This window comes from Schistocerca serialis, chromosome 4 (assembly GCF_023864345.2).
Source record: "Schistocerca serialis cubense isolate TAMUIC-IGC-003099 chromosome 4, iqSchSeri2.2, whole genome shotgun sequence".
Classification (NCBI taxonomy): Eukaryota; Metazoa; Arthropoda; class Insecta; order Orthoptera; family Acrididae; genus Schistocerca; species Schistocerca serialis.
In genome coordinates, this window is record NC_064641.1 from 129,843,492 (window position 1) to 129,865,535 (window position 22,044).

The following is a 22,044-nucleotide window of genomic DNA, read 5'->3' on the forward strand; positions in this document are numbered from 1 at the left end:
ATAGAAAGATTGCCTCTGACTTTACTCAGTTATGCCTGATGGAGTGGTCTGATGTCGCATCTGGTGGGATGTCTTGTGGCGTTAGGAATTTTAACTGATGTAAGTGACTTTTAAGTTTTATGGATATGAGGTGTCCAAAATTCTTTGTTTACAGTGACGTGGCCAAATAACAAATTCTCTCTGTAAATCTTGTTTTTTTGTTTGCATGTATGTACATTTTGCAATAATTATTTGCTCATGTCATCTGAAAAAGAACTGTAGGAGAATGATAAAATTATGTACTATAATTTTATTTTATTTTATTCCAAGTATCTGAGAACTGTTACAACCCAGTTGTGACTTTAGCGCTAGTGTCAGGACACCTTACAGAAGTATTTTTTATTGCATTATCTAACCACAAGTTTCATTATTTGCAGAGCCACAGACCCTTTCTTACATCTAATAAGTCATCTTTAGCAAGTCAAGACAATATTTTGTAGCACACGAGCATTAAATGGTGATAGTAATAATAAAAGATTCATAATTGATGCAACTAAAATTAACAAAAGAACGTACCTGAGTGGGAAATGACAATATCCAGTGTTCCCCAAAATGAGTTGTAGCCCTTGTTAAACTCCGCGTCCCTTACAGCAGGCGGAGAGAGTTAATTCCAATGTCGTAAGCAGGCATGTGCATATGGGCTACGATGGCGGCATACTTAGTAAAGCATTGTAGGGCTGAAACGATCTTTCCAATTGAGGGCAACTTTCTAGCTTTACCATGTAGAGCAGCAAGGGCGTTAGAACGAATCAGTTGGAAACACAGTACTAGGCACACCCACTATTTGTATTTCTCGTTTGTTAGACAGGTCTGGCACTGAGAAAGGCGGCCCGAGCTTATCGCGTGCCTCGCCGCTGCGTCAAATCCTCCGGCTCGGCAAGCGGCCGCTTCATTTATAAAACATCCCGCTGTATTGATTGCGGGTCAGCGTTCCGCAGCTGCTCGGACGTTTCCCACGCTCACTTAAACTTATTTTTCAAAGTGAGGGAGAAAGGCTCGTTCCATAAATACTTCACGCTACACGGCGCTCGGTAAATGTTTAAGCGTTTAATCATTAATTCACTTCGAACGCTTTCACAGTGTGTAAAGCCGAGGGCGTGAAGAAAGGCAGCAGTGCTTACAAAGCGTTTACGCAGAGCTGACGGCTCTCATATTTATGCGTTAATGGGATTATTTGTGATGCTGACATCTCGCTTTTGCACAAGTTGTGCCGAAACTTAGCCGTCGCCGAAATCAAACGTCCCCTCCGCGGTTCTCTTCTGATTGTGCTGCCTCCGCAAAGCAGCGCCTCAACAACGGCTAAGTGATTCTCGCATAATGAATATACATCCGTCTGTGTACGGGTGCAAATTAACAGAATTGCCTTATAAATTTTATATTCCACCTAATGATAATATCCAGTAACAGGCGTCTCTTCTATCCAATTTTAGCGTAAACTCAACACCTCTAACATTTCGTTAACTGTTTTGATGCTACTGAAAAAAGGTTTTGAATGATCGATAATATACAAAGATGGACTTAGTTGTTTGTTTAGTTAATATTCGCAATACTTGTAATTACCGAAACTCAAGCATTTTTTCCCAAATGCAGTGATCTATTTCTACGTCATAGAGAGCGTTTACAAAAGAGTACGCCAACATTTCGCACGATAAATAATGCAGAGAAATTGTTTGCAGAAAATAGAAAAATTGGGAAATTACGTTTATCGAAATAGCTCCCTTACGTTTGCACTGAAATTTAAGTATAAAATGATGAGAGGGAAAGTGTGCTCTGCTTTCAGTCTGGAATCTCAAATTTTTGACAGTTCCTTGCCTATATTCCAACAGGTTTCAATGCATAATTTGAAAAGCTTAGTTCCATATTCCCTTTATTTTGGAAGCTGTCGAATCGTTTTAAATAAAGAACATAATTCTTTTTAAGACGGCAATAAGAGCTTCAGAATTTCGGTACACAAAATATTTGTAGTATTGAAGGTAAACAAAATACACGCATCATTGTTTACAGCTTTCACGTATTGAAAAATTTGTTTCGGTGTCTCAAAACGTTGTGAAAAGCTACGATCATTCGTGCAAATTGGTACACACTCTACATTAGTACAACACAGTGTGTTTCGTATAGCTTGTTTATACATCCTGACCAATTTGTTGTTTATCAGCGACCAGAAAGAAAATAGGTGAGGATGTTACGGAAAAATATGTTTTAATTGCATGTGATAATACAAACAAACCATGAAACTTAAAACCACCTATAGTAAATATTTTGATTACCTTGACCGTATATTGAAACCGTTCAATTCATAATCCACTGTCTCCCATGAACAAACAAATGCTGTTCAGCATAGATTGTGGATCTGAAGTGCGGTACAAAGATCTTGTACAGATATCAATGTTTTGTGGGAACTACTTGTGAAAAAATTATTTGCTAAAATACCCCTAAAAAAGATAGTTTTAACGTAGATCACGAATTATTTCCATTTAGTGGGCATAGGCTCAGAAAATTGCTGCTGTTGGGTCATTCATTGCGGCATCCGCTAGACCGAATCACAAGTAGGCCGCCAGTAAGGAAAATCTAGTGACAGGGACTGTACTGCTGCTACCTCAACGTCGTGCACTCCACAAGCTGCTTTACAACAGGCTCGCTGCTCGTCATGCAGTGCCTGAAGCAGCACATGTCATGAGTACGTGACAACAAGCTGGACATTTTCTCACAAGATGCCTACAGCTTGGTCTCGCCACCCGGAGTTATATCTTTCATGTCCTGACGTCAGAGTGGACTTCTGATGTGACTGCCGCCGGCACCGTGCTGTGCCTTAACTCCAGCCTTGGCATTGATTCCAGCTCAGAACCGATGGAGTCTCAGTGGCTCTCTGTCGTAGAAGTGGGTCCACTACAGTGGGTCTGTTCAGCGTACACCAGTCAGTGCGTGCCCCTCCGACCTCTCCAGAGTCCTGAGTTCGACCTGCTCCACGCCCAGTGCGAATGATGATTTCCCGGTCTGGCGGAAGCACTAGAGGGAGGCTGCTTCTCTGTGGCAGGTTATTCTGACACTGCCTACTCAACAAGTCCGCGCCAGCCTCCTGCTGCCAACACTACCAACGACGTATTCTGAAGCCTCAATGGTTCCTGAATACAGATACTGGCCGACTTTTCTGTACAGACTGAGTTACTCATAAAAGATGCCAATCGTCTGGTTTTACAATTGCCACAGATCCAGCATTACCCATTCCCTGAGGTCACCTATCGTCAACACCCTGATGGCAAGATGATCATTCTGCTATTCTTGGGTGACTACTTAGCAGACACCAACGTGAACCGCTACAGTTAGGTATCAGAAATGCTGCTAGAAACGAGTGTGTGGTATTCTGGGGCATCAGTCTACGACGGTACTTCCTCATGGTTAGTGCAGTGCAAATATGGTTTCGGCGTTGGTTCTTTCCCTGTCATATATTTTCCTTGCATTGTAGGACCAAGCTTTACCGTGTCTTGACTGGGGGTAGGGAAGGTTACCGCTTTAAAAGACCTTGACATCATACTAAATAAAACTGTACAAATGCAGGCAGACAGTACAGATTTATACAAGCAGTTAGAGGCATTGAGGGATGATAAGAGGGAACAGTCCTCATCCATTACGTTCACATCCATCCTAGACACTAGACCCATTATCGTAGAGTCTTTTTTTCTCTCATAAAGCAGGGGAGCATGTGTTAGTATTCATGGATAACTTGTTAACAACCACTAAAATGGGATGTTGGTCCGAGGAACAACATTTGCTCGCTACGAAGTTACATTTGGTATGAGACTCGGAAGAGTATTTAATTTATTATGAAGAGCTACGCAGTGCACCAACATTAGACAGTCTAATGCCGGGGTTGTTGCAACGATAAAAAAGAAGAATAGCTGTAACGGGACAAGCAGAACAATGTGTCGCAAAAGCAGGGGCAGTCTATTGATAACTTTGTGGACAGGATGAAGAAGAGTTAACAAAGAATGATGACACTAACAAGGTTCTCCTCCAAGGGGATCAGCTGATGACATAGGATGTATTTTTGTGAGGGCTGCCTTCTGAGGTTTCGAGAGAGGTAAATACAGAATTCCCAAACAACTTGACTAAAATCGTACGAACTGCAACAGAATAGAAAGAAACAGACGTGCTGACCTGAGTCCAAGATAAAAGGGAAATTCTTCTATGGAAGTCAAGCGTACCTGTTGCTGGCGATCGAGCGACATACGGAGAGAATGCCGTCAGCCGCAGTGTAGGACGCGTGATCGAGAAGGCCAACAGGAATGAGACTGCAGACGGAATTTTAATAACGGACGTGATAGAAGGCTATCAGATGAGAATAGACATGCACTTTTAAATGGCAGTGGGGGCTCCCAGAAAATTTAAGCAAAACTATAATGTGTCAAGTGGCGCAATTTATTGTTAAGGAGGGATATAAACATTTATTTAAAAAATCATTATAGCCATATTTGTTAATGTACAAATCGAAAATCTTGCATGTGTAAAACAAAAGAGCTGTGTTTTAACTGAAAAATGTAATAAAATATGCAGGATTAATATTTTGCCAGAAATCTGAAGTTTTAATTTTTTATTGTCTTTTTTATAAAAAGCCATAACTGAAATTCTAATCATGCGATTAATCTGACAATTTTATTGTAGTATCCTGAGAAGTTTGTAAGACCTCTGAACTAAAGTTATTAATTAATGGTACAAACTGTATCATTAACAGAGTTTTTAATTTTGCACATCGAAAATTAACTTTTTCTCTACGTACAGTCACCTAAAAATCAGAATGTGATTGCCGGATCTCGTGTGTTTTAGTTCCAGGGAGACAGCAACACGTTGCGAACAGTTCCTGAAAATTTCAAAGCATTAGCGCGTATGCTTTTTGGGAAAAGGCTTCTAATAACGTAATAAAATGTAAAATAGAGAAAATACTTCTACATGTAATAAGTTTACCTCATTTTTAAAATCCTCCGTATTGATGCTCCTCATCCAACAGGTTTCCCTTTCTCCTCTTCGAATCTTCCTGGCCTGTATTTGCAGCTAAGACACTGATCTGTTAGCTTTATTGACCCTGTTCTCGTCGATGGTGTAAAATGCTTTTGTTGTAAACACACCAGGTTCTATACTAACTCTCTTCAGCACTACAGTTCTGCCATTGTTTCCGTTGTTGTAACATAGCACTGCATCATAGACACCTATTTTGATCACTTCAAGTCCACAGAATGTCCTTTTGAGCATCTAATCAAAATTATATTATTGAGGCTTTGGTTTGCATTTTGTGTCTTTCCGTAAACACACTTCCACAATAAATCAGGGTTGGCAAGAAACCTGAATGTGCTCTTAATTGCATTCATAACAGGTTCTGGTTATGAGTAGACCATGGATTTTTAGGTTGTAAAAAAGTGTGTTTTAGGCACCTAAAATAGGCTCCTTCAGTAGTTCATTTAGGCTATATAAAACCTAAAATAGGTTCTAATAAAAATTATGCAGAGAAAATAAAAATAATTGAAAATACACAGTGTTGACAGTATGAACATCTTATTAGTCATTAAAACAAGGAGAATGAATATTTACACAGTTACAGAGCACAGCAATCTACAACATTAATGTTGAACATCAAATATTTTTGAGTTCCTGCAACATAAGGACTTCCGTAAAAAAAAGGCAATGCCTTAATTAATACATTTGTAGTTTCACGTATTCTGACCATACTTGGCTTCACAATAAATAACCAAAATCTTTTCTAGGTTTTCTAGTGAAAAACTGTGGCGCTTGTCAGTCAGAATCAATTTATACGCTGAAAAAGAACGTTCTTCATCAACAGATGTGACAGGGGCGTACTTCATTTTCGGCACATGTTGGGCAGGAATGCTGCAGTCAGGAGTGCTGGATTTTCCACTAAGTATGTCGGCAGCTGCACACAACTCCTTCAGGCCAGTGTTCTTCTGCAAAACCGTTTGCATTTTTGTCTGTACTTTTTCCCCTACTTCACCTGGCGCTTCATTAATTTTCATTTTGACTTCTTCAAGCAAAGAAATATTGTCGTAGGTAGGTCTCTCTGACCCTTGTAATTGTGAAATTATTCTTGCCATAAATGTGTTGTGGGCCCTAATGCAAGATAAGCCCCATTTTAAAGAAGAATCTTTGAGTAACTCCATTGCTGCAGTTACCGGATGCAGCATCCTCCAGTATAATTTCAACCACCTTCTGGAGAGCTGAGAGGTGCGTACTATAGTATTCTGCTGCTATCAGCCACGTGCCCCAGAGGGTGACAACAGGCTCTGGCGGCAATGGGACATCTGAAACCTGTTCTTTGAATGCCTGTATTCTTGATTGTGCCTTAACAAAAAAAATTTTCACCATAGATATTACTTTATTTACTTTAGGAATTGTAGCCTTACTTGCTCTACTATGCGGTTGATCCCATGCACTACACAAGTTACGTGCAGCATCAATGGGTAGAAAACTTTTAATAGTTGAAACGCTGCTATCATATATGCAGCAGCATCAGTGACGGCCAGAAGCACCTTATTCTCATCCACTCAGTTTGGGTATAGCACCTTAAGCCCATTGTTCACAAACTGTGCTATTGTTTGTTGGTTATTTTTTGCAAGTTGTTTTGAGTAAATCAAATGAGCCCCGGATGGAACTTCTGGATCTAGCTTGCCTATAATCAGGTTTGCAATGTAACGGCCAAGACTGTCAGTAGTTTCATCCACAGAAATCCATATACAAGATTCTCCAACATCTTCTCACATTCTGTGCAGTGCAGCATTGTAATCTGAATCCACATAATTCTTAGATAAAGTTGACTCTGCAAGAATAGACTGATGGCAGTACTTCTGAAGAAAACCTCTGAAAATAGGGTTTTCTAGTTTCCAAAAGTGGTTGTTTGCCGTCACAAGTGCATGACACAAATCACTGCAGAACTTGTTTTTTTCGGAGGATTCACCAGATATATTAGTTAAACGACTTTGCTTCAATGTTGACTTTCGTTCAACATTAGCTTTATGTGCGATTCCATCTGCATGATGAGTTAAGTGAGATTTCTTAACACTTGAAACCTAATACGAGAGAAAAGGGAAATGCAGTTTAGAATCGCATATAAAGAATATTTCATATTACTAAAGGATAGCAATAAAAAAGAATCCTAAGTGACAGGAAAATAAGAAGTCTAAGAAAAACATCAACTAACCTTGTTGCATGCTTGGCAGAAAATAATTTTCCCATCTGTTGTATAATGCGGAAAATCTTGCAGCCACTGCCTTATATGAGTAGACTTTGAACTAGCTGTTTTCGGCATGGCGTAGTAATTTCACACAGAAACTAGAATTAATTTTGCACTTAGAACGTCAGTAACACTTAACACGTCGGTCGCTACACAATGTACTGATTTGTTTTTGCTGGGAAAAAGTGAACGACGACCTGTTTTTTTTTTTTTTATTTATTTTTTACTGAGGTGCATGGGAGCGGTAGGGTAAGTACCGTACTTGTTGCTGAACATATGGCACCTGACAGATGGCCGCCCCTTCTGAACAAGCAAATGGAATCTACCGGTGCTTCAGATGAAAACATCTCACTACTGGCAAATTATTTTTCGAACCGGAAAATTCACGTATAATACCTTTCACGAAACAGAGTAGTTTGATAGGACTGCCTGTAGACAGCAGCGAGAAAATGCGCGAAGGGCAGTAATTTAGCTATAGAGGGCGTCTACGATTAACATTGTGATTTTTTAATCCGTGCTGAGCTTAAGGCCTATGAAACCATTTCTTTGCAAAAATACACAGCTGGCCAGAATCCTATGAACGAAATATTTTCAAATATAACATTTAGTACTCCCACGTTCGATTCTAACGTGTAACTCAAATCTTTGACCGGTTCCCATTCGCTCACCGAAGTTAAGCACTGTTGTGCTCGGCGCGTACTTGGATGGATGACCATTCAACCGTGCCGAGTGCTGTTGGTAGTAAGACAAGCAAAGGAATTGTAAACAGTCTCTAACTACCTTCACCTTCGACGAGACGTAAAGCCCTAAGTTTACTTCCTTTTTCTAATATTTGAAAACACAAGAACTCTATGTCAGATTAACAAAATAGGTACCTTTTAGGATTTTGATGCAGAAATAGGAAAAATTTGGCGTCAACGTCGAAATGCGCAATTTTAGGTCCTATAGAACTAACGGTATTCGGTTTAGTTAGTCACGAAACGCATAAGTAGCAGCTTATATGCAGATTGGAGCTTAGGAAAAAGAATAGGTTTTAACCTAAAGATCCGTGATCTATTTTTTACATATGAATAATAAAACACCTATAAAGAGTATTTGGTATTAACAGGGATAGCGATATAAAAATATAAGAAAAGACCGAAGTGTTAGGCAAATATGAAGCATGAGCGCATATCAACTAGTCACCTTGCTGCATGCTGGGCAGAAAATATTTTTTTTCCATCCGTCGTAAAGTGTGGAAAAATTTGGAGCCACTGTCTTATAAGATGAAATAGGCACTTTTTAGGATATTAAAGCCAAAATAGGCAAAAATAGGCACTACTGTCGAAATAGGCTGTCTTAGGTCCTATAGAATTAACGTTATTAAGTGTAAATAGCCATGAAACACATAAGTACAAATTTTTATGCAAATAGGAACTCAGGAACAAAATAGGTTTTTACCTAAAATCCGCGGTCTGGTTATGAGTGTTTATGTGAATACGTCTCATTTCTGTTGCTGAACTTACACCAATCGTCTTTCGGACACAGATTGTGCGTTGGTGTTTGGTCAGAGAATAGTTTGTGGAAAAAAATTGCCCACACAGCACGCCTCATTGCCTCTAAATTATGAGTGTTTTCCTGATAGCTCTCTCATAAAATAACTGAAGAGAATGAAGTTCTTTCAGAGTAAGCCTTCCTTTCCGACCTAGTGATTTTTCATCGTCAAATACTTCACCTTTCTTTTCTTTCAGCAAGCGACGAAGCCTACCAGCAAGCCTCTTTTGGATGTGTCCAAGACATTCCAACTTTCCTATTGTTGATACATAAATAGCGTGGCAGAGAAGCTCTGAATCAATAAGTCTGAATCCAGTGGAATCCATATCAACATCATCCACGCACATGTACAATTCTGCTGTCCCAGGTTTCGATGTTGAAGCTGAGAGCTTCTTCATTTCGAACTCCTTCCTCTTCCTCTTTTTTGATGGTAAACCGGTTTCCATGAAACCTTCGTTTCCTAAACACACCACCCATTTTGCATAAATCTTGACTTCTACGTAAAGGTTTGCGAATTCAACCTTCTACCTACTAATATGTGTTAGTATTGTCAAAACGAGAATAAACCACATGCAGGAAAGTTTTCCGGCAAAGATGTAGATGTCAGCCAAATTTATCGAAAGCAAATAGCCTTAACACTGACAAAAATTCCGCTACAGCAACAAAGATGGGAGTGGCCGCCAGTGTAGAGTTAATCACTTTAACAATTTAAAGGCATTTCTAAAGCTGCTATCACGATAAAATTCACACACATCATAGATTAAACTGTGTAGATCAAGAAAATAATATTTTCGAAAAATCGATTTTTTGAACCAAAATCCATTACATCCACCCTGAAGTAATGCAACGCGGATCGACATGCAACATATAGTTCTTTAGCAGTGTGTTCTTTCATAACGCTGCTGTATTTGATGTAAAATAAAAGTACATGCGTTGCACCTGAAATGGCCACAACATTATTTTATTTGCGGGTGGAAGAGCGTGTTTGCAAATTTTTTCGAAATTTTCTGCTACTACCGATAAATTTGAAGAGATGTAGGTAGTTGATATGATTGAAGACATACGATATACGAGTATGTGCATACCATTCTGTATAAAAGATTAACTGTACAAAAGTTTTCTTCAGCCATTGGAAAGAGAAGAAACTTATTTCCTTAGATTATAGGACAGGCTTTGTGACAGCACACGTACCTGCAGAAATAAGTAGTATGTCAAGTGAAACTGCAGACAACGAACATCATTAAAGGAATTAGGAAAACATGTGAGTGGTTTAGTAAAAAGACAATGTTTTATTTTGAATTATGGTCCCACAACATAAAGTCCGAACTTTGTTTGCATATACAGCAGCCTGTAATGCTCAATGCTTGAGTACTTAAACTGCATGTAGCTTGCAACTGTCATTCTGAGCTTGTGATTTCTGCCATTTCGCAGAAGTGGCTCACACTCTTTGTAACTCAGAAAGCTTTTAAATGAGAACATCTGCATTCCTGTGTTTCTTGCCAGGTCGATGATTACATTTAAAATTGAATTAGCTGAGTTTAAATTCCTAGAGCATTAACCCACTTGACGGGTAGTTTAAGAGCTACTTCAAAGCTGCATGATCTGTTATGGCGTTGAATCACTTTCCATACAGATATCGCGTTAAGTTTGCTGTACCATGCAGGAAACTCAGCGTTTTCCCCTCGGTTGTAGAACAAGTTCTTTCAAAATAACTGTACTTTTGTGATGTATAGACAACTGTACGTTCTGCCCCAACTTCATCTTGACTCATTTCACACCTGAGCGTATAATTGCTCATGTTGCTTGAGAGTATAAACTGCTTCTCATGATTTAAGAAAAACTGTACCAGTCCAGTTGTTAACCATTCCTTCAGTTGACTAAATGCTTCTTGACACAATGCTGACCATCGGAATTTTACCCTTCCTGTTAGAGCCGAATTAGTGGTAGCGAAATTTCTGCAAATTTTGTTACAAACTTTCCATAGTGACTCACTATCCTTAGAAAAGACTGCAATTCCTTTTCTGGCTATAGCACCAGAAAATCCTTTATGACTTTTATCGCTCTGGGGTCTTGTTTCTAAATATAGCATACAATTGCTCAGAATACTATAGTAAATGTGCCATGATTTTATTTTTCTCATGCCTCTGAATCTGTATGTATGTGTTTGACAGATTCACCTAATTACATTTTTTAGAGAATGTTGTGTTAATCTAAGTGTTGCGACCTGTTCTTTTCTCATACGGTTCCGCTTAATGGATGCGTAAATAATTGAGCAATAATTATGTTTGATTAACTTACTTAATTTAGTTTAATTTCCTATTCTTATTTTTTTCTATGCGTACAACCCTATGAATATTTGCATTTTAAAAAAAGTAGGAAAATAGATCTCAACAAATTGGCAAACTCTGTGGAAAGTGTTTTTCTATTTTCTTGCAAAGGAAAGGTGAAAGCTAATCTTCTGCGTTCTGGCTCTATACGAATCAATGGGGGCTGACCGACTACCACGTCATCCTCCGCCAATAGCGTCATCGGATGCATTATGGAGGGGGATGTGGTCAGCAGACTCCTCTCCCATTCAATGTAGGGCTTCTTCACCTTAAAACCGCTATAAATTGGTCGAGTAGCTCTTCAGCTGGCCTCACGATGCCGAGTGCACCCCTTATGAGTCCTCTCATCAAGGGGAAATGCCTTGGCAGTACAGGGAATCTGGTAAATCTTCCTTACATGACCGTCAGCTGCACTGACAAGTCAGTTAGTGAAATGGGTTGTATTTTTAAAACAAAACACATAAAAAATATTCAAATGTGTGTGAAATCGTATGGGACGTAACTGCTAAGGTCATCAGTCCCTAAGCTTACACACTAGTTAACTGAATTATCCTAAGGACAAATACACACACCCATGCCCGAGGGAGGACTCGAACCTCCGCCGGGACCAGCCGCAGAGACTATGACTGCAGCGCCACAGGCCGCTCGGCTAACCCCGCGCTGCAGAACACATAAAACCGAGGGAGGTTGTAACAATGTTGTAACTTTGCGTTCTAAAGAAACACTTGGTCAGCCCATATTTTTGACAGATGAATTTCACTGTCCTTTTCCTGTCTTAGACCTTAGGTTGTTTGCTGAGGGGGGGGGGGGGGGGGGGGGTTAACTTTGTGACAAATAATATTCCATAATCTGAGTACCTCACTGCATACAAAAACTTTATTTTCATCAAAGTTCAAGGACAAATGTTATAAAATTCCATATATGAAGAAATTAATTGTTACAGTACACACTTGTAAAAGGTTCTGTTACAAAAAGTGCTAAAAGTGTCGCGAAGTCACCTACATTAATGGTAATTAATATTCTGTCATGAAAAACGTAATAATTTTCATTAACCAGCCAGAAGTACTTTCACAGTGCAAGAAATAAAGTAAAAATTTACTTTGGGACATATTTATATTTTTTATTATGTTACATATTTAGATGTTTTATTAAAGTCTTTATCTGTTTATAGTACTTTGATACATTTTTGTTAAGGTGCTAGGGAATGGATCCTCCTTATGCTAGTAATGTGTCAGATAAATTATGTACTTCAGGATAAAGATTAAATTTTAACACATTCAGTCATCTATCCAAATAATTGTTCTATGACATAGGCAAGTCTCTTACAGTTCTGTCCGTCTGAGACGGTGAAGTCTCCAGTGAGTTGAAGCTGATGGTATGATGTAGCATTTGGTGGTAAAAATTACTTGGTTGAGGCTCAGTTTTCAGCTGTGGATAACTTTTCAAAATAATGTAGCCAGAATTTTTTTTTCTTTAGTAATCTCCTTGAAGTTTCTTCATTATTGGCCCCTGTGCTGCGGCTATCAAACTGCACACCCACCTTACCGACAATGCCTTGCCAAACACATTGCCATCACGCAGTTGCCGAGCTCGCACACTCTTGGGCGCGCTATTTTCGCCGTAGCGTGGATGGCTCTAAGCGCTATGGGACTTAACGTCTGAGGTCATCAGTGCCCTAGATTTAGGACTCCTTAAACCGAACTAACCTAAGGAGATCACACACATCCATGCCCAAGGCAGGATTCGAACCTGCTGCCATGGCAGCAGCGGGGTTCAGGACTGAAGCGCCTAGAACCGCTCGGCCAGAGCGGCTGGCTGCAGCATGGTGCCTGAAGTATGTCGCAGCTGTCTTCCGACTCTTCATATCACTTCTCACATTCCACAGATTCTGTTACCATTGTCTGATTTTTAAAAAAGCAAGCTCCCTGTTATTACCAGAGTGTCTACTTTACATAATTTACATATTCGTTTTTAATCATTTACAAGAAAGTCATTTCATAATATTACAACTGCTCGTCATTGACGGTGAAAGAACAAAACTATTCCATTAATGACTAAAGCACAACATCAGAAATCCAGAATGAATACTGTACCATACGTTTCATACAGGGGTTGGACAGAAGTATATGAATTCCGCAAGATATGCAAGCACGGACATATAAATGCTGATGATAGCCAAGCCTACAGGGTGCGCTATTGTTGCCAAAGACAAATGGCACTGGTGCAATATCCTCAGTACGTTGCAAGTGTTAGTCGTGTTTAGAACAGCATTCTGTATATGTGAGCTAGGTAAATTCGAACGTGGGCAAACTGATGGTGCCCATATGATAGGTGCTTCTGTAACAAAGACGGCTTAAGTATTTAGTATTTCAAGAGACATATATCGAAGCTTTCTACCGCATAAAGTGAAACGGAGGAATACCCTCCGCTAAGTCACAATGCGCAGATTAGTGTGTGTTCACTGATCGTGCCAAACGATTGTGGAAGAGCTCTGTGACAAGAAACAAGAGGATGACAGCTACAAAAGTTACAGCAGAACTGAATGTCACACTCGCGAGCTTTGTCAGCATCCAAACAACGCGAAGGGAGCTCCAGATGCAGAGAATTGCAGGGAAAGCTGGAATTCCAAAATCACTCATCAGTGATGCTACCGCTCGTGACATGAAGTCCTGCTGCTGAAGCCATAAAACCTGGGCTATGGAGCAATGGAAGGAAGTCATTTGGTCGGATGAGTCGTGTTTCGTTGTTTTCAGGTTGCAGCCTAGTTTATGTCCTAGGAGTGAAAGATAGAGTGGGTTACGTGATGTTTATGGCTGCCACATCGTGGCACACCATGGTCCCCGTTGCTCCTCTTCAATGTCACATTACTGCCAAGGATTATGTGACCATTCTGGCTGATCAGGTCTATCCCACGGTACAATGGTTGCTTGACAGTGGTGATACTCTGTTCCAAGAAGACAGTGCCCCTATTCACAAAGATCGCAACGTCTACGACTGGTTTTGTGAGCCCAAGGATGAATTTTCGCATCTCTCCTGGCCACTACATTCCCCAGATCTCAATATTATAGAGTCTTAGTGATTCCTACCCACATCCATCATCATTGCCTGCACTTTGTTGGGTCAAATCAGACATATGTAAGAAAAGTCCATGAGTATTTATCAATCCATTTCACTTACAGCGTGTGCACAACCTGGAAGCAGATTATTACCCACTCTGAGCACAGTTTTCGAGTGCTACCTAAGACAGTGTTAAATGCATCCTACATTTCCGTCTTCCGTGCTGTTTACAGAAGAACATGCTGATGTGATAGGGTTTTTATAATCAACAGTTCACATGTTTTGAGTGAGGTTCGTCCACAATCCACATTTACTCGCGCTCATCAGTAGCGATCGTTCGTAAATGTGTCAGTAGATGTAGGTGCATGTTAAATTACGTCATGTCTCGTACCTAGGCCGTTAAATAACAAGCACTATTACAATTTTCTCGCCATAGCATTGCCAGAGGTGCTGGATGACGTGCCACTCGCTACAAGACAGCTCATATGTGGCTCCAGTATGACGGTGCAACGGCACATTTCAGCCATAAAAATAAAAAAGAGTTCAAATGGCTCTGAGAACTATGGGACGTAACTGATGAGGTCATCAGTCCCATAGAACTTAGAACTACTTAAACCTAACTAACCTAAGGACGTCACACACATCCATGCCCGAGGCAGGATTCGAACCTGCGACCATAGCGGTGGCGCGGTTCCGAACTGTAGCGCTTCGAACCGCTTGGCCACTCCGGCCGGCTTTCAGCCATCCCGTGCATCAGTTCTTCAACTGGTAGATACAAAAAAATTGACTGTCAGTGATGGTTCTGCACCATGGCTTGCCCGATTCCCTATTTGACCCAAATGGACATTTTTCTGTGACGAGACATGTGCAGTCTTGTTTACAAAACCACTCTTGAATCGGAAGAAGATCGGGTTGCCCGGATAGAAGTAGCTCCAGGAGAAATTTAGGACACTCCTGCAGTCTTTCACCGTATTAGACATAACAGGACCCAGCGGCTTAATCAAATGGTTGAAATGGCTCTGAGCACTATGGGACTTAACATCTGAGGTCATCAGTCCCCTAGAACTTAGAACTACTTAAACCTCACTAACCTAAAGACATCACGCACATCCATGCCCGAAGCAGGATTCGAACCTGCCAACGTAGCGGTCGCGCGGTTCCAGATTGAAGCACCGACGAACCGCTCGCCCACACCGGCCGGCACCGGTTAAACCTCTGTTTCCAAGTCAGTGAAGTCATTTTTGAACCCCTACAGTAACTGAAGTATTGGTGTTGCAATAATATTGTTCTGTCCTGATAAAAGAGTTAAACTTTGTTTGTGTAAATTTTTGTCTCTACAGAAAAAAATCGTATTTAAAATATTTTCATTGTCATATGGAATCTTCAAAAGTACGTTAGTTTAATTAATTTTCAGCCTGAGCAAACTTCCTCTATCAGTTTAAAAATCCTCACAGGAAAACATGACATTAGAGAAAACGTATTTTTTTTCGATGTCCCTTGCAGCTTCCGAGAGTGTGTCGGTGTAAATAATTTTCACCCTGTATATGACAGAATACGAAAAAATGTCACACTTGGTGAAACGAGCTCCAAAAGACGTATATGAAACTCCATTGATAATGGATGTCACAAAATCTGAAGCATTCGTCAAGTGGTGCCATATTGTAAACGGAACGAGCAAGTAAGAAGTAGCAACCATGAACGTCGAGCCCATAAGTCAGGAGGTAATGTATAATTTTGAGAAAGAGGTGTATTTATTTATAGCACCAATCTCCGCTAACAACCGAACGCTCCAAAAAGAATAGACTCGGCCAGCTAAGACTGCAGCCACCATACGATAACCCAGCTCCTGACCAAAGCAGGTACAATCTACATCTACGCCAATTACGACGTCCCATAGAAAAAAATGGCTCTGAGCACTATGGGACTTAACGTCTAAGGTCTTCAGTCCCCTAGAACTTAGAACTACTTAAACCTCACTACCCTAACGATATTACACACATCCATGCCCGAGGCATGATTCTAACCTGCGACCGTAGCGATCGCGTGGTTCCAGACTGTAGCGCCTAGAGCCGCACGGCTCCCCCGGCCGGCCATCCCATAGAAGAACAGACCTTTCGTCGACTGAGGACAACACGTCGGTATCTTTCCACTGTGGACGCCCTGGACGTGTTTGTACGTTGCTGCGGAGTAAGAAGACTTTTTGACGACTACTACGCCACAACTCGTCAACCATCGCAACAGTTTTCTTCACGCCGCTCAGCTGAACACAATTATAATCGACTTGTTGACGAAGCTCATGGATGTATCCTAAACAAGGCCCCTCCTCAACACGCCGTAACCGTACGCACCGCCGTACCAGCCGATCGCGTAGCCACCGACTTGAGGAAAACGGAACAACGTGACCGTCTATGGATGTGAGGCCGCCACAGATGCACATTGTGCGTGTAATACAGTAACAAAGACATCAGCAAATCTTAGAGAAGTCGTTATAGACTGCCAACCTGTCTCGGCGATAGATGGCTCAGGGGATTCCATTTATGTTTTGTCGGATGCTTATCGTCGTCACCCAAGAGGACTATGTTCCGAGATAGGAAAGTGTTTCTACTAAAAGTCGCAAATGGGAAATACGACCAGCGGACCATAACATGTGTAGTCAAATAGACTATCAAAGACAATATACAGCACTGAGAATTTGTCGTTTTAGTAGAATATAATCAGGATGGGACTTCCTGAAAGTATTACAAGTAGTCATAGACTATAAAGATCAGAGTTCCAAAGCGACTCAGCTATTGCAGCAAATATACACGACAAGAATTGCTCAGCGCTGTTGTCTGAATTTTAAGATGTTGTTACCACGCCATCATGAACGAGACGGGTTTAAGTCGATAGTCGAGACGTTCAGTTAAACTGTGAAGATTTTATCGATAGCAAAAACTTACACAAACTCACGAAAGAAATCTAAATGCTAGCGAAGACGTATACCGATGTTGTCTGTTTAAATAATAATATCCGAAAGAGGGAGGGGGGGGGGGAAGGGTGTAGGGTGTTGCACGTGGCGGTGGCGACCGTGACAGGACGTGTGGGCACAAATTCGCAGGGAAGAAGCTCACGAGTAGAGAGAGACAACAAGGAAAGCAAGAATAGACATTGATTGATGCAGGAGTGGAGAAGAGTGTAGGTGTGTGCAATGGAGACTACTGCATCCGTCATCCGGCCAGCGAGTGACGGCGACGTGGCGCTGCATGCTGGTGGTGGCAGCGGGGACAGCCAATACAGCGAGCAGCGACTGAGAGATGCGGCGTTGGTGTGGTAGCAGCTGCGAGCTGTTGATACCGAAATTTAACATTCTAGGTAGCAGCTTCACGGCGTCACCGCGTCCCGCTGCTAGACGCCTGCTGTCAACGACATCGAGCAACGCTTCCTGGTGGGATTGATCGAAGAACTGACTTCGCGGTAGACGAGAACCGTTCGTGGGGACCGGGTAGCAACAGCCTACCGGAACTACAGCTAGTGGCGGGTTGCAAGCCACACCACGAACCAATTCACCGTCATTATAAGTTTATTCGGTGGGTGCCATTCAGGTTGACAAACAATACAAGTGTCCCGCACCGTGTCAGGGAAGCTGGCTTAACTTTGTCAGTGCGACCGATGGTTTACCATTGCTGTGTGTCGTATGGAGAAGAGATATATATTTTCAATTAACAATAATTAGTCGATATGGATGACCGGCCTTTGTAGTTTAGAATCGGCTGGTCCCGGCGGAGGTTCAAGTCCTCCCTCGGGCATGGGTGTGTGTGTGTTTGTCCTTAGGAAAATTTAGGTTAGGTGGTGTGTTAGTCCCATAAGATTTCACACACATTTTTTTCGGTTAGAATAATAAACCAGGCCAGACCAGTTTAAGCCAAGAATTAGGTACGACTGATATAGAAATAACCAGTTTAAAGGCATGTAACGTACAGATTAACCAGAATATAACCAGTTTAAAGGCCTCTAACGTAGAGATTAATAATAATATAACCAGTCTGAAGACTTCAAATGAAGAAATGAATAGGAAAACAGAGAATTTGAGTTCAGAGACAACACCAGAATTAACTCGCTTAAAATCTTTATTATCTAGCTTAAGTACTTAGGCTACGAATGCGCATTCCAGACTAGAAGACCAAGAGAACAGAAGTCACGAATGAAAGAGTATACTCCTAATTTGATGCAGCCGATCGCGAGTGTGAAATTCGTAGTTCCGGATGAAATTGGTAACAGTAATGTAAGTTCGTCAGAACAACAGGAGATACACCTCCACAAAATCAAAAAACCTAATCTAAGTTAAATTAACAAACAGATTTTGCAAGCCATAGTTATTTCAGTAATTTTAAGGACCTATTCTAAAGTTATTTCTTGCATATGTCAATTGTTTAATGGTTATATCTTTAGCAATAAGAATAAATTCATCTTTGACAATACCATGTACAAAAACAACTGTGAAGTGTTTATAAACATGTGTGTGCAAAAGTATATCTTGAATGAAGTGACATGTACTAAAACGTCTGAGAAAAGAATGTTCGCCGGTACTAAAACGTTAAAAGTGCTTTCCTAGGATGATGTGGTAAGTTTACACTGCTCATTTTGCACTATTTTGCACATATTTTCCGCGTTCGAATTACGAAATTCATAAGCTAACATTATGCCTTTTCGCGACAGGAATATGCATTTCACCTCATTCAGTTGAAGAAATAAAACATGTATTAAGACAAATTACACCTGACGATGGAACCCCAGGGTACGAAATGCATCGTGTAGTTAATAAAACACGAAAAGGTTGTGACTGAAGGCGTTGTTTAATTCATACCTCCAATGTTTTGAATACAGTCACGTTTTAAGCTGCAAAATATGGATAAAATTAAAGTAATGTATTCCTCCTCTAAGAGATTGTCTATAAAACTGAGCCTGTAAGTAATGAACTTCTAGTATGTATTAAGGACGCTTCTACTGGGGACGATGAACAGGCACTGTCTCCGAGTGGGGAGATGGCAGTAATCACTAATCGTGTAGATGACTAACATAAAGAAAAAGAGAAATTAAAGTATAAGTATCTGTAAATTGTAAACTATTAAGCTCGTTAATAGCTAATAATAGCGGAAAGTGTTCATACTGCAGTGAGGATCACGGAATAGAAAACGCAGCACTGCTAGGACGAGTGGAACGGGCAGAGGTGCGTTTCCAGGAAGTGTGTAAACAGGTCTGGGACATATTAGTAACTAGGAACCCTTAGACTGATAGTAATATTAATGTAGAGAAGAGTGGCAATAAAGTCGTTTTTGATTGTTTGAATAGTACTACAGAATCAGCAAAATCTGTAACATGCGAAAATTGGTTTGCAGGATTTGCGCCAACATAAGAGGGGTAAACTGTATTTGCCAAACGAATGGTAAGAAGAATTTAGTTTATCTAACAGTACCCGCATGGCTAACCGGTTTCCGAGTTACAAACCAGAAGGAGAACCACACCCAGTAAATCTTTTTAGGATTTTTGAGGGAACTTTGCCGTATAAGTGGGACGATAGCAAGAAAATATGGATTGCGATCGATGTCTAAAGCCTGATGCGGCCAGTTGCACGGTACCTCATAAACATGATTTTAAGAATTGGTCAGATTTTTTACAACAGTTTAAAAACAAATACTGGTCAGAAGGCGAGCAGCAGAAGTTGGCATTCGAGTTACTGAATCCAGGCCCTTACGATAGATGCTGTAGCGGGTATACAAAAAACTCTGCGAGTGGTATTCAAATAGGCGAAAGTTAGGGGATGAATCAGTTACGAGATTCGCCTAATTAGGTTGCTCATCAGAAGCATGCCTACATACGTAAGGGAGAAGATGATTGTTAAAGAGTGGTCTAAATCCAGTTTCATCTTAAGCTCTGTGGAACAGTTAGATAATTTGAACAAGACTACGGTAGTAGAACGCTATAGTCCGAATAAAGATGGAATCAATGGAGATACAAATTTTGATCACAAGAAGGCTCATAAGAATAGCCGATATTGCCAAGTAATAAGGCAGAACATGAAAGTTCTTGTTGAGAACGGTGTAGGGTCGGATTCAGAGTTGCGCAGATTGCTAGGGTATTCGCTAGTAATGGAAAGTGGACGTACGCCAGTACGTTAAATCTTTAGCGCTATGCACTTCCGATACAAAACAAATGCTATACACTATATTTTTTTATTTACATTACTTTCATTGCAGTATGTCTAGTAAACGAACTTTAAAGGAGATAAATGGAAGAAACGAATAATTTTTACAGCCACTGTATCAAACTTTCCTGTGCTGTACGTAGTAGGCTACTATGAGTATATTATAGCTGTAAACAAAGGCATTTAAGGAATGATTTCGCCATATTGTCTTGTGCTTTTGATTCGGTGAGTGTGTACCCCACTACTCCACTACTGGCCATTCAAAAGTCCCGCCCGCAGTTTGGCAGAAAAATGGCCGCCGTATCGTCCGGTTGGCCACTCTCTCCCTATACAGGGTCTCTAGACTTGTCCCCGAGGCCGTAGGGACGAGCCGACAGGTCGGAGCATTCTTTGTATCTAACCGCTTGTCATAGGGTAAGCCGTGGCTTTCATTGACAGAAGCCTTGTGCCTACTCGTGCCGCCGGCAGCAGTGCACTCTAATACAAACATGTCCGGCTTCGATGTATACATCTAATTGAAACTAATTGAAATTCCACACCGACATAGACTCTCCCCAGTTTAAAAGTCCCATTTTACCTAATTCGAGAGACAGGAATGTTACTGACCATACACCTAGAATTTCTCACGCAAAATGTAAATTTATCCCTTTCACACGAGTTGTTTTTGAAGACAGACGAAATCGGGGCATGCACGCTTTTTCACGTCGCTGAATTATCATTACTTATTTTGAAAATCCTAGTCTATATTTCTTCTAAGTATTCTCTCATCAGGTAAAAAGTTCTGTTCTAATCAGCTTAATATCTGTTACATCCTGCATCACGGGACTAGAATATTAAATTCATTTTTGGCTCATGACGGAATACTGAGAGCATGCTCTACCTCCGTCACAGCATGCCTCCTCACTTTCGAACTCTCTTAAAGTAGCCAAATGCTTCATCACATACAATGCCTCTTAAGGTAACAGCAGAGAAAAGTTGTAAATATCAGGTTTATACTACGTATCACTTTATATTTTCGGTAATAATGCTGATTTTATTACGATGGTCAACTCTCCCTGTGTAGGTGGAAGACTGAAATTTCGTTACATGATATCACTGCAACAAAAAAAAAAAAAAAAAACCGCATGATTGCCTTTCCTACCCGTAAATCATATTTGTGGTACTCTAGTCCTCGCTTCCACCCATCCAGCGGCACGTCATTGATATCAAATTGATTGGCTAGCTAATTACATTGATCGTGAGAATGATTTTGCATGGGGAATAATTACACTCACCACGTAGCTGAACGGCCATCCCTGTGGGGAAGACTATGTTCTTTTCGAGGAACACTATTCACAAACTTTAGAGAACCGACATGTGATGCTGACTGTAGGACTCTGCCTCCAGCAACATACATTACGCGTAAGGACTACGAAGATAAGATAAATTACCACTCATGAGGAGGCATATAGGAAGTCTGTTTCCGTCTCTCTACTTGCGATTCGAATAGAAAAGGATGACTAGTAGTGGTACATGGTACTCTCCGCCACACACCGAACGATGGCTTGGAAAGTAAGCATAGAGATTTAAACTTAAATTTTGTCTACCTATTAAGATGTCACTCCATCCATTTATAGACACAAAGAACGCATGGAAGAATGCTGCCTCTTATTTATCCAGAAAACAAAAGATGG

General features: G+C 40.7%; 1 non-coding gene across 1 annotated transcript; it reads left to right on the forward strand.

Annotated features, from left to right (window-relative positions):
- Positions 1-21,116: 21,116 nt before the first annotated feature.
- On the forward strand, positions 21,117-21,312 carry LOC126476530 (U2 spliceosomal RNA). Its single transcript, XR_007587031.1, has one exon. It is a non-coding gene; the product is annotated as a U2 spliceosomal RNA (small nuclear RNA).
- The last annotated feature ends 732 nt before the right edge of the window (positions 21,313-22,044 follow it).